Source organism: Tamandua tetradactyla, chromosome 6 (assembly GCF_023851605.1).
Source record: "Tamandua tetradactyla isolate mTamTet1 chromosome 6, mTamTet1.pri, whole genome shotgun sequence".
In the NCBI taxonomy this organism is placed as follows: Eukaryota; Metazoa; Chordata; class Mammalia; order Pilosa; family Myrmecophagidae; genus Tamandua; species Tamandua tetradactyla.
The window spans coordinates 97,828,322-97,841,436 of NC_135332.1; the positions used below are offsets into that span (position 1 = coordinate 97,828,322).

At 40.3% G+C, this 13,115-nt stretch overlaps 1 long non-coding RNA gene across 9 annotated transcripts in view; it reads left to right on the forward strand.

Annotated features, from left to right (window-relative positions):
- The window catches only part of LOC143688628 (uncharacterized), a 67,665-nt gene that overhangs the window by 18,281 nt on the left and 36,269 nt on the right, over positions 1-13,115 (forward strand). For 4 of the 9 annotated variants that reach the window (XR_013178180.1, XR_013178174.1, XR_013178176.1 and 1 more), the window contains exons 2-6: positions 35-75; positions 1,019-1,177; positions 2,915-3,049; positions 7,255-7,336; positions 11,497-11,609. This is a non-coding gene — a long non-coding RNA (uncharacterized LOC143688628). Of the gene's footprint in view, positions 1-34; positions 76-1,018; positions 1,273-2,914; positions 3,050-7,251; positions 7,337-10,944; positions 11,096-11,496; positions 11,610-13,115 lie in introns of those variants that run through there. The other 5 variants (XR_013178181.1, XR_013178183.1, XR_013178182.1 and 2 more) reach the window with 3 other exon arrangements.

Genomic DNA, 13,115 nt, shown 5'->3' on the forward strand with positions numbered 1-13,115 from the left:
TTTAAAGTGACTACTTTTTTTTCTTTTTTTTTAGGTGCATGGCCAGGAATTGAACCTGGGTTTCCTGCATGGAAGGTGAGCATTCTATCACTGAACTACCTGTGCACCCTAAAGTGACTACTTTTAAGTGTATTTAGAACTGACAACACTTATTAATCAGTCGTCACTGACATTCTCCTTGTAGTGCTGTCATATGAATTTCAGGTCATCTCCAGTGATGTAGTTTTTGTGTGCATCAGGTAACTTTTAGCCAGATGGCAAACTGCCTAAGGCCAACTCCAACATTGTTATATGAAGTGGGATGGAGGAGAAGAATTGAAAGAGACAGAGCTCTTAACTGATGATTATGAAACATCTTATTTTTTCAAATTTTATAAAAACATAATACTCATTGAACATAATGTTTGCAGAGTCTTGGAAGAGGCCTATGCAAGCAGGAATCCCAAAGCTTCAGCTTCCTTTACTTCAGATACATTCACCTCTGGACAACTTGAAAGAATACTTTGGGCTAAATCTCAACTCTAGACTGCTAGTCAGAACATGAGGCATACTTCTTAGCTAAAATATCAATTTAGAATCTCCAGGGGAAAGACCATTACACCTCTCATTTGCACAAATACAATCATGGAAACAACTGCCTGGCCATTTGACATAAACTTTGGCCACTCCCTGAAACTGAAACAGTACTGATATCATGTTTGTGCCATTGGTTCCACAAATTGAGACTGGCAGATGAGCTTTCTCTTTGGCTGTTATGAAAACTGAACTCAGTATCTCACATGTTCCAAGGAGTACCTGGTTTCCTAAGGCCTTCAAATACTATGGGAACAGTCCAGATTTCCCAGGGATCCTCTAGAATTCTGCCTTCTCACCCTTCCACTGAAGTAAGAATCTTCGGAAGCCATCAGTATAGCTTAGGGGTTTAGAGTCCACCACATCAGCCCTTCTGTTCTCTTGGGGTCACTGTCATTTGTTTGATTCAAGAAGATGATGTCTCTTGTTTGAATCTTTTGCCTAGGGAGGAAGCTGGCTGCCGTGTTGTAAGGAGACTTAAGCAAGTTGTAGAGATGCTCAGATGGGGAGCAACAGGAGCCTTCCATAACCACCCAAACCAGCCTGTCATCCCTGTGATGAAGCACCATGGAAAGGAATCCTCCAGCCTCAGCCATGCCTTCAGGTGATGGCCACCCTGGCTGACATTTGGGCTACTATCTCATGAGGCAGGAATCAACTTCTCTTGATCTCCCGATAAATAGAAATGATGGAAGTAAATACTGATTTTAGTTATGGAATATTTTTATTTTTAATTGATGTATGTTATATATTCACACACCACATAATCATCCAAAGTGTAAAATCAATGGTTCACAATATCAACATATAGATACATATTTTTACGAATCTTTTTTAGCAGCTTTATTAAGAAATAATTCACATCATATGATTGACCCATTTGAAGTATTTATATAATTCAGTGGTTTTTATTAGGTCCACAGAGTTAAAGGTTTTTAAGAGTTATTGGTTCTACATAAAACCTACACCTACAGGGCACCTGTCATCAGGTACGTGTAATCTCACATTTGGACCTTCAGCATCTAATGTATCCAGCTATGCGGAAAATCCTGTGAGCATTTCTGATGAAATCCATTCAAAAAAGAGTATCACTTATTGGTTATTCAGTAACTGGTTGAAGTGGCTCAGTTCATCATAAACCACCAGTATTCTTACAACTTGCCAAACCTTCTGGAGAGCACTCTCCAGCTTTCCCTCTATCGCTATTGGGTCTACTGAAGATAAGTTAATCAATCTGGAACTCTACATTTGCAATTCTGCAACCTTAAGAAGGTCCTGAGAAAGAGAATGAGGAGTTTCAGAAAAAAAAGTGAAGCAAAGCTATTTGGTTGTGGTGTATATGAATGAGAGTACTTCCTCAGATTATTTTTTCATTAAATCATTAAGAAATTTAAACTATTAAAATTACATTATTAAATTATTAAAACAAATGTAAGAACGTGGAGGGTGCCTTAAAACAGGTTTAGAAACTCAAAAGAGTGTGATAGGAGGATACCCATTTGCCAGGGAGAGAAGTTCAGGCTCTGTAGCCAGCCTTAGTTTTCCAGAGCTGGAAAACCCTGCTGAAAACAGAAGGATGTATTCTGCTTGAGCCGAATCTGTGACAGCTTTTTGCCAGGTAAGAAAACAAACGTTTCTACCCCTACAGGGGCTGGCAAAGGAAGTGCCCAATGTTTTGGGGAAATGGCCTGATTTGAAAAGGGCTGTTGAGAAGTATGTGGGTGAATTTGTCTGACCTTGTCAAAATGGTAGCGTGGCCATTCCAGAAGGAGCCCAGTGTCCTTGCCAGCACGGAGGAGCCACACTGGAGTGAGGTGTGAGTGAAGGACCTTAGAGAATTAGGATGAAGTGACTGATGGAGGGAGGAGTTGCTGGGCCTCAAGAAGCCTTTGTGTTGGAAGAAAACAAGGAGTTGGAGATTGCAATGTTCCACTCCCCTTGGGGAAGAAGTCCTGAACTGGAGAAGCGGCAGAAGGCAGGCTATGTGAAATGAGGGACAGGAACATTTCAATAGTTTGAGCCACATTGTTTTCTTTTGTCTTGGAATCCAGAAGTTTGTTCCTCACCTCCTGTCTTGAAAGATGGGTTTGTTTGAGATGAAGGTTCTATATTTTGTTACAAAAAAAGCAAACATAGTATGCACTAAAAGAAAAATATTCTCTTTTACATCTTCCAGTGCCAAGTGTGGAGAATATTTAAAGGGACCGTGAAATATTTTTCCAGAAAATGACCTGCTTTCTATGTGCAGCCACAAAACTTCTATGCAGTTGATGAGAAGGTGACTTTCCCTTTTTGGATGACTTGTCCCCAGAATGACCTTTGGTCTTTCTCTGTGGCTCAGGTGGCATTCTGAGATGAAGAACTCACAGTACCTGCAAGAAGAAGCCCATCGGATGGGTGGTGCCTGAATGTCAGTGCTGGGGAAAGAGTACAAAACTGAAGTTGCATTTGGAAAACACCCTCAGGAGAAGGCCGGGTGAGCATGATGGATTGAATTTGCAGACCCCGTAGGAGCCCTGTAAAAGCCCTGTAGGCAGGGCACCTGTGTCCTCACTGTTAGTCTGTCCTGCTGAAATGAAACACAGGAGCTCCTGGGTGTTCTCTGTGGGAAGCCCAGAACCCAGCAGCCAACCGAGGCTGGGTTAGAGCCCTTCCATTACTGTACACTTTGATGGCCACTCTGGTGGGAGGGCAGTCTTCCTTCTCTCCTGAGCCTACTTCCCTCTTCATCTCCCAGCCATTAGATAAACACAGACCTTCATTCTCCCAAATCTGAGTCAGATAATCTTTATTCTCATTCTTTCTCTTATATATATATTAAGTTTTTTTTTCCAGTTAGAGTGAGGGACATGCATTTGCCGTAGATGAACTAGCTGGGTGGGAAGACAACTCCTTTCTCTGGGCCTCAATCCTTTATCTGTAAAAATGTGAGATTAAATTGGATAAGCGCTAAGATTTAATCAGCTCTCTGATTCTATTCAGTAGGATTGATCCAAGCCAAGGCTAAAACAGACTCTGTGAATTGATTAAGAAAAAAAAAAGAAAGATGGGAGAGTCTGAGCAGAGAGAGAGGCTCCCCAGAATGGAGCTGAGTATGAAGGGGAGCTTGCATTTTTAAAAAGACAGACCCCATTATTCCCATCCCCAGTCTGATTTACAGCTCACCTTCCTGAGTCCAGCCAGCGACCCGGGCCCTGCCCTGGCTTTGCTTTCTCTTGGGGACTGCTTTTGTGCATGGGGGTATATTTGCATCACTTTTTGAAGGAAGCATAAATTCATGCTTTCATTACCAGTGGTTGTATACTTAAGAGAACTCTTCCCCTAGTGTGAATCTGCTTCTGCATTTTGGGGGGCCCAGATGGATTAGTACGAAGCATCTCTCTTCTATTTTTCCCTATTTATCTTTCATCAAAACAAAGCAAAAATAACTGAGGGCATGAATGTGTTTTGAAATGCACGTATGTAAAATAATATTTCTGTATTTTTAAGCTACTGTTGAAAACACTAAAATGACACTTTAGTTTAAATGATGATGATTGAAAAACTCATGAAAGAAAATGGCATTAGGACATGCACTTTTTTACATCCATTTTGACCATCCCTGGCAGTCAAATGCCACTGATTCCTAAAGGCCAGACTTAAAGGCACTTCCTCATTGAAGCCTGTTCTAAATCCTCCTGGGAAAAGCCTTTATTCCTTCTTTTGTGATTCCAAAGGACGTCGTGTTGGAGAATCGTGTTGTATGCCTGGCGGCCCCTTCCTACCACACATGGCCAGTGCTGTCCAGTAAGCCCTTTTGTTAGACTGACCTTGTTCACTGCCCACTCTTCCCAAACCAGAATTGATGGAACTGGGTCGGAGGATGCCAGGACCTTAGGTCAGGGCCTGATTGGTAAATAGAGAGTAGTCAGATTTTCTGAGAGAAACTTCTGGAAGAGTGACTCCATTGGGATTGCAAGGTGAGCCTGAAAGGATGCTCAGAGAGGGACTGCAAGAAAGGGAGAGGCCCTGGAAGCCTGGTGTGGCCATAAGAAGCTATGGGGCAGAAAGACATAGAATGAGAAGAAAGGAAGATGAAGTAGTCCTTCAACTAAGAACAGAACCCAATGGTCCATGAGCCTGGGAGAAGTTCCTTGACAGCCGCTCCTGCAATTGATGGGCCTACATCAAAGTCCAGGTCTGGCGTAGGAGCTGGACTCAAACCTTCTTCCTCCAGGATTTGTCTCTGTTCCCAATTCTCACATATCACCTGCTGGCCTGCGAGGTCCTTGAGACAAAGGAATTGTTTCTTCATCTTTGCAGCCCCTAAATGGAGTACAAGAAACACGCTCAGGGAGTGTTCCAAAGATAATCAGCTCTGATTGGTTGTATGCTCAACTTGACCTCCAGGCTCATACAGACAATGGCCTCTTCCTATCATTTCCCCCAGGGGAAGCCTAGTCCCACACACCAGAAACCAAATCATCACTGCCTCTCCAAACTTATTTTCTGACTTCCCTTCAGTTGCCCCAAGAGCTAAGGTGATCATCTTAGACTCTGTCTCCCTCATCCTTCATCAACCCATCATTCGACCATCACCACATTCTTCTCATGGACCCTGTCTCTCCCACACTCCCGTGGCTGCTACTCTGTTTAGGAGCCTACCTTCTCTCTCCTGGATTGTCAGAGCCTTCCTAATGGTTCTGGAATGACTGCTCCCATTGCTATAAAATAGCCACTTGAGCAGGCAAATCTGATGAGACTACAGATTATTGTGGGTGTGTCTTTTTTTTTTGCATGGGCAGGCACCGGGAATCAAACCCAGGTCTCCAGCATGGCAGGCGAGAACTCTGCCTACTGAACCGCCATGTCCCTCCATGTGTGTGTTTTTTTCAACCGATCAAATGAGATCAAATAAGTATTACTAACCAATCTGCATATTGAAGTTCATTTATAATCATCAACTTATTACATGCTTCTTACAGATAAACAAAACTACAAATAGAACATCTCTGGGTAACCACAACTCCGCTGCCCTGACATTTATGGAAAGCCCTACTCCAAAGAGACCTTCCTACTTTCTCATCTTTGTCTTGGTCCTGTTGCCATCTCAACCTGTGCTACCTGCTGAATGTTTTCTGATTTTGAAGTCAAATGAGTGCATTTATATTCACCAAGAAACTTGCAATCTCATAAATAGTACCAGATACAAGAACACAAAAAGCCATGGGTCTTATCATAACCTGCCAACCCCCAACCAGGACCATTCCAGCCAATCCTAAAGAATACCTAAGGCAATATATAAGATTCCATAAGGGCTCCAGGCACTAGAGTAACTTTCCAAAACCTACAACCTCCAGATGGATCCCTGGTCCAGATAAGTTCTGAAACCTAGAGGGCCCAGCCTCTCCAGAACATCAGATAGTTCCATCAACCTACCCCATACTAGTGACAGACATTTCCAATATGAAAAATTTAGAATGGTCATAGCCCAAACACCTTTAAAGAGAAAGATGGAAAGATCAAAGGTGATGGTGGAGTTATACAGTGAACATAGGATTTAACAAATGAATATGAATGCTGAACATTAAATTAATGTCTCTTTTAGTCTCCAGTATCTTAGAGCAGCTAGAAGTAAAAACCTAAAATTGTGGAATTGTAGCCCATGTCAAACTCTGAAATATGTTCTACAACTAACTGTGGTGCTGTATTTTGAAATTTATTGCTTCTTTGTACATATGCTATTTTTCACCAAAAAAGAAGGAAAAAAGTTGATTGTTATGATAAAAAAATATTTAAGCCCTCTAGCCTTCTATATTCTGGAGTAGCTAGAAGGAAAAACATCTGAGAGGATCATATGGTAGCCCATGACAAACTCTGGGATCTGTCTTGCAACTACTTGTTGAAGAGTGCTTTGAAAACTATTGCTTTTTAACTTCTTTGCTTTGTATATATGTTATACTATACAATAAAAGAGTTTAAAAAAAAAAGGAAACAATGCTATGCACTGAAAATTACCTGCATTCATTAGTTTTGTATTTTATATATATATACATTTAATTTTGTAAAGTGAATATAGAATTTCTTGTCTGGTATCCCACCCTCATCATTAACAAATATTTATTAACTGCAAAAAAAAAAAAGCCATGGGTCTAAGGTGATGTTGCATATATGTTTCTACAATTAAAAAAGAAATAAAAAGTTTGAGGAGACAATAACAATTAAAGCCAATACATGGCCCTGATCTGGATCTGATAATGGAGGAGAAAATGCCTAAAAGGACATTTGAAAAAAATTAGAATAAATGTTGTATGCTTTATATTTAATATTAAATTTTTTGAACCTAGTAACAATACTTAAGGTGGTTACACAAGAGACTATCCTTGTTCTTAGGAAATGTTCATGGAAGTATTAAGTGTTCAAGGGGCATGATGCATACAAACTGTCAAATTTTAGAAATTAATAGATAATTAGATAGAAAGATAGATAGATGGATAGATGGATAAGTAGATAGAATGATATAGCAAATGTGGCAAAAGTGGAAAGTTGGTGGATTTGTGTATCTGTGGAAGAACGGTTTATGTCGAAGCTACCTATATTATACGGATTTTGAATTAATTTTGCAACTTCCCTGTAAGTTTGAAATTCTTTCAAAATAAAATGTTTTTTTTTCTTTTAATCCATGGGTCTGGCAATAAGAAGTTATTCATACCTAACCAGAGAGCATTTTGGCAAAGCAGTGGGATTTTAAACCAGAAATACAAAGATGGTTGTTGAATTGGAGGTAAGTGAGCAGTTGGCTGGGCCCAGAGCTTACCTCTATTTTGTCCCTTGAAAAAAAGTTTGCAGCCATATAAATAATGCTTGTATTCATTTTCCTTATTAAAAATGCAAGCAAAATTAAAAATAAAGTATTACTTCTCTCTCACTGCTCACATCTAACCCTGTACATTTTTCCAGGGTTACCACTCTTAATAGTTTTGCACACATCCTCTCCTACTTTATTCTATCTGTTCATACTTACATTGTACACACACACATACATGCTCATATATGCATATTTACATGCGATGTATGGTTTTAAAATTCATTCTAAGACATTTTAGACATACGAAAGCAAAAGGAGGATACAATACACAGCACTATTCAACTTGAGAAATTAAACTTGACATTGAGTTCCCTTTTCACTTTTCACCTTTAGCACAGAGCAAAGGCTAAATTGAGGACAATATCTCGAGTTAACTTACCACTTAGTGTCCAGGATTTTTCAACTTCCTACGTGTCTTGGAACTATATAGTAGTGATGGTTGCACAACATGTAAATTTACTAAATGCCACTGAATTGTACACTTTAAAATGGTTAATGGTTAATTTTATGTTTTGTAAAATTTACCTCAGTGGAAACAAAGCAAAAAGTGCAACTAATTTCTCCCTTTACTCCTTTCCTCTCCTAGGTTGTACATAGCTTTTTCCTTCAGGAGTCTTTCCTCTCTTCCCCCTCTTAGATTGGGAGGTTATTTTTGAGCATAGTGCACAAAATATAATTAGGTCAATATACCCGAGTAGGTGGAATTTTGACAGCTAAGGCACTCCATGCAAAAAGAACAGGCTGTGTGCAATATATCCCAGAGTAATTTGGGCAATGAACAAAAAAGTATTTGCAAAGTACCCTTGGTGGACTTGGGAGAAAGGAGGAAATACTCAGTTTCCCTCTTTGGTGAATTTCTGATATTCTTGTAAGCAATGGAGGCAAACCAATTCAATAGGCTGATCCCTGAATCTTGGGGTTTGACCGTATGAAACTTATTCTGCAAAGGAGAAGCTAAGCCTACTTATTATTATGCCTAAGAGTCACCCCCAGAGAACCTCTTTTGTTGCTCAGATGTAGCCTCTCTCTTTTTTAGCCAACTTGGCAGATGAACTCACTGCCCTCCCCACTATGCAGGACATGACTCTCAGGTCAATGTCCTTAGCAATGTGGGGCAGGAATCCTGCTGAGACCCAGCATTAAGGGATTGAAAAAGCCTTCTTGACCAAAAGAAGAAAGAGAGAAATGAGACAAAATAAAATTTAAGTGACTGAGAGATTTCAAACAGAGTCAAGAGGTTTATCCTGGAGGTTATTCTTATGCATTATATATGTATCCCTTTTTAGTTGATGGTGTATTAGAGTGGCTGCAGGGAAGTACTTGAAACTGTTGAGCTATGTTGATTTTTTTTGATTTTTTTTTAATACAGTCTTATTGAGATACCCTTACACACCATACAGACCTTCTGAAGTATGCAATCACTGGCTCACAGTATCATCATGCAGTTGTGCATATATTCCACGATCAGTTTTGGAATATTTTCATTACTCCAGAAAGGAAATAAAAATAAAAAATAAAACCCTAATCCTCCCATACCCCTTATCCCTCTCCCCCTACCCACTCATTGACTGATAGTATTGGTGTGGTACATTTGTTAACTGTTAATGAAAGAATATTAAAATATTACTGTTAACCATAGTCCATAGTTTGCAATAGGTACATTTTCCCCCATGTATCCATCTATTATTATTTTTAACATTTGCTGCTCCTATTATTTGTTTATTTTTAATCCATATTTTTACTCATCTGTCCATACCATAGATAAAAGGAGCGTCAGGCACAAAGTTTCACAATTACCCAGTCACATTGCAAAAGCTGTATCATTATACAATCGTCTTTAAGAAACATGGCTACTGGAACACAGCTCTACAGTTTCAGGTACTTCCCTCTAGCTTTTCTAAAACACCTTAGACTAAAAAGGTAGCCTTGGTTCTTTTTTTTTTTTTTACATGGGCAAGCACCAGGAATCAAACCCAGGTCTCCAGCACAGCAGGTGAGAACTCTGCCACTGAGCCACTGTGGCCCGCCCGGTAGTATTGATTCTTAAAGACGATTGTATAACTATATAACTTTTACAAGGTGACTGTGTGATTGTGAAAACCTTGCGTCTGATGCTCCTTTTATCTGGGATATGGACAGATGAGTAAAAAAATAAGGATAAAAAACAAATAAATATTAAGGGTGATAAAGGGTAAAAAATAAGGTAGATAGAAATACTAGGGGTCAACGAGAGGGAGAGGTAAGGGGTATGGGATGTATGAGGGTTTTTTTTTGTTCTTTTTTTCCTTTTTCTGGAGTGATGCAAATGTTCTAAATATGATCATGATGATGAATACACAACTATGTAAAGATACTGTGAACCATTGATTGTATACCATGTATGGACTGTATGTGTGTGAAGAGTTCTCAATTAAAAAATAAAAAGAAGAAGAAGCAAAGAAACCAGGAAAAGGCAAAAAATATATAAAAAGAAGAATAGGCAGTGAAAACTGATTGTCCTCCTTTATTTGGGCCATATTTAGCAGGTCATCACAGAGTGCCGAATTCCTCCAACTCCAAGAGTGACGGTGATGCCTGAGACCAGCCTTTATGGCCACAAAGTCATGTCTGTTCTATTATTGATCTTGAAGCAATTCTAATAAACCCAAACAGCTCAAATGAGATTCAGTACCTATGACTTGAGTAGAACCTCTCCTTACCCAATTTGTGTATTCAACAGGAAAAATTCTTCCAGCTTGGATTGGAGGAGACCAGTCCAAAAGACAGTACTGTTCTTTGAAGACAACAGGATGTTTCTTAAATATGGGCCATCTTTTGTTCTGTTTTCCCTGAGTGAATTCTGGTAGAACATTCTTAATTTTCCCCTACGTTCCCTCCCCCATTTCAGCTAGCACCTACTACCCCTTCAAGCCGAGCTCATGTCTACGGGTCCCTTACCAGAGCCCGGGAACTGGTGTGCCTGTATGCCTCTAGTTCACTTTGGTTGAACTCCTTGGAGTTGGTATTTATTCTTTTAATATATGAACCTTCCAATAGAGACCCCCAGGGACAGGAGGCTCTCTGGACCCCTCTTGTAACCGCCAGGTTCTCAGTCTCTTGTTGTGCAGTTCCTGACTCAGTGGATGCTCAGTGACCTTTTTTTTCTCTTTTTAGGAACCCTGTACTTTCCATTCTTACCCACCCCTGTCCCTGGTAATCCTTATCTAGATTCTGACTCCATGAGTTTGCCTCATTCTAATTATCTCATATCAGTGAGAACATACACTCTTTGTCCTTTTGCGTCTGACTTATTTCATTCAACATGATGTCTCCAAGGTTCATCCATGCTGTTACGTGTGCTGAGTGACTTGAATGGCAGAATGGCTTTACTTAGCACATTTGGGGGATGGCACACATTTACCTTCCTTGGTTACATACTGAACTGTCATCACTTTGAAATAGTCTAAATCTACAATCAGGAAGTAGGGAGAGGGAACAAGGTGATTTTCCGTATTTCTTTCCAGAGCTCTGATTTGGTTTTCTAGAACAATCATCTTTACGCTGGTGAACATTCTCCTTGGAGGTTGATGAAGGTTGTTGAGAAGGAGCCTGAGTGGCTCCAATGAGTCAGCTTCCTACCTCCACATTACACACGTCCTCTGACCCAAAGCCAGTGAGTGGAGTCCAGACCTGCGCTCAGTTGCTTCTTACGTTTGCTTCCACTTGGAGAATCCTGACCCCAACTGACAGGGAAAGTTTTCTTATTCAGGTATGCTACCCCAAGGTATAAAAATTTTCTGGGGATCAAAAAATTAAGCCATTTGAAGTATTCTCTCCTTTAACCAAGGCCTGGCTCATATAACCCCCATGTTTCAGGAAAAGACATATTTCCAAAGAACTTTCACCTTCATATTTAATTATATATCAATATTTGGAAATGTGTTGTTTTACTCAATTATACACACACACACACACATATATATACTAGTAGAAATCATACTGATTGTTGAATCCAGAAAAAAAATATTGTAACAGAGTTGTTTGGCCACAAAAATTTCTTAAAACATTGAGGTTTGATTTACATACATTTTCCCTAGGGACGTATGATGGGTGATCAGTAAGACAAACTCTGGAACGTATAAGTACATTACATTAGGATGAATTCTGAGAGGGATGGAAAGACATCTTTTGAGGAGAAAAATGGATTGATGTAAGTAAAATTTCTGTTACTGAAAATCTTCTTCCAGTATTTTAAGCAGATAACAATAGGTAACCAATGATTGCAATGCTTCTATTCCGTGGAATGTCTTTAAAAGTGACAAAAATGAGATAGAACAGTTGTATTTAGCAAAAATAGTTATTTCCCAAACACTGAACAGCCACATCTCTGGCAATGATTTAAATTTAAGGTGAAAATTTTGGATGGTAAGGTATCAGTGTATAAGGGAATAGGTAGATTTTCAAAATCACTGAAGGGGATTGTGCGTGTGTGTGTGTGTGTGAAACCATGATGTTCAGTGAAGGAAACACGCCTTCACATTCAGCTTCACTCAAAATTGTGGAAAGCTGGCATTGAAGAACTGAAAATAGAACCACTCTGCATGTCACGGTGCCACAGCATAGGTGCTATTTCGAGCCAGGAAAAGTGGAGCTGGGCTGCCACACAAAAGGCCTCCCTCATTGTGTATTGCCGATTTCCTTATATTGTGGAACTCCAGGACCTGCCGGCCAACGCGGCGTGAGTCAGGCCTGAGCTACTGATTCCAGGGGCCAGATAAGGCATCTGGAAATCTCTCCTTGAGCCAAAGGAACAGTGCGGCCGCCTCAACCTTCCATTGAGGCTTTTAAGGGTGGTGCCGAGGGGCTGGTCCTTCTCGGTTCCCTGGCGCCCTAGAACAGTGATGATTCTAGTCCCTATGTAGTGGACATGTTCAGTCAGGAGACACAGTCTCCGTACTTTTAGAGCTCAGCCCTGGCAGAATCACCCTATACTGAAAACAACCCATAGCGAACCTAGCCCACAAAACCAATAAATGTTCTTCTGGGTACAGAGTCATTACAAACAGTCTGAGGTAACATCCCCAAAGATTACAACCCAGGATACATTTTAATGGCCCATATTTCCCCTAGAAATGGGCAAAGAGTAAATAAAGGAACTAAGAACCTTCCTTGGGCCTCTGGCTTGAGTCTATTGCCTGGTGGCTTCAACTGTGACTCTCTGAGGCTGGGCAAAGATGACCAAATTCTGTGGTGTGTCAACTGGAACCCCATGGGCTCCTGCAAACCCAACGTGTCCCAACAAACTCCTTCACCACCAGTTCTCCCCAGTCGGCTGCCCTCCCAGCTTATTGATTCTGCCACCGCTGCCCTGACCCATTCATTCAAACCCAAAATTCAGGACCAACTTTCACCTCTCACTTTTCTCTGACCCGTATCTAAGACTTTGCTCATGCTATTATTATTCTACTAATTGACACCTCAGCTTCTTATTTTACTAGATTATATCTTTGTCTTAAGATTCTTCTCTTTCTGATCCTTCCATGTGCCTCCTGCATAACTTACCTAAAATTTCCAATCATTGCCTTACCCTCTGTACCCAAATCCTTCACCCTTAATAGAACCAACCCTTCCTGCTTCATCTCTCACTACTTTCACTAGTTCCCATAGTCACCTCATTGATCAGCCCAAGAAACATTCACTGGATGAGTACCATGAT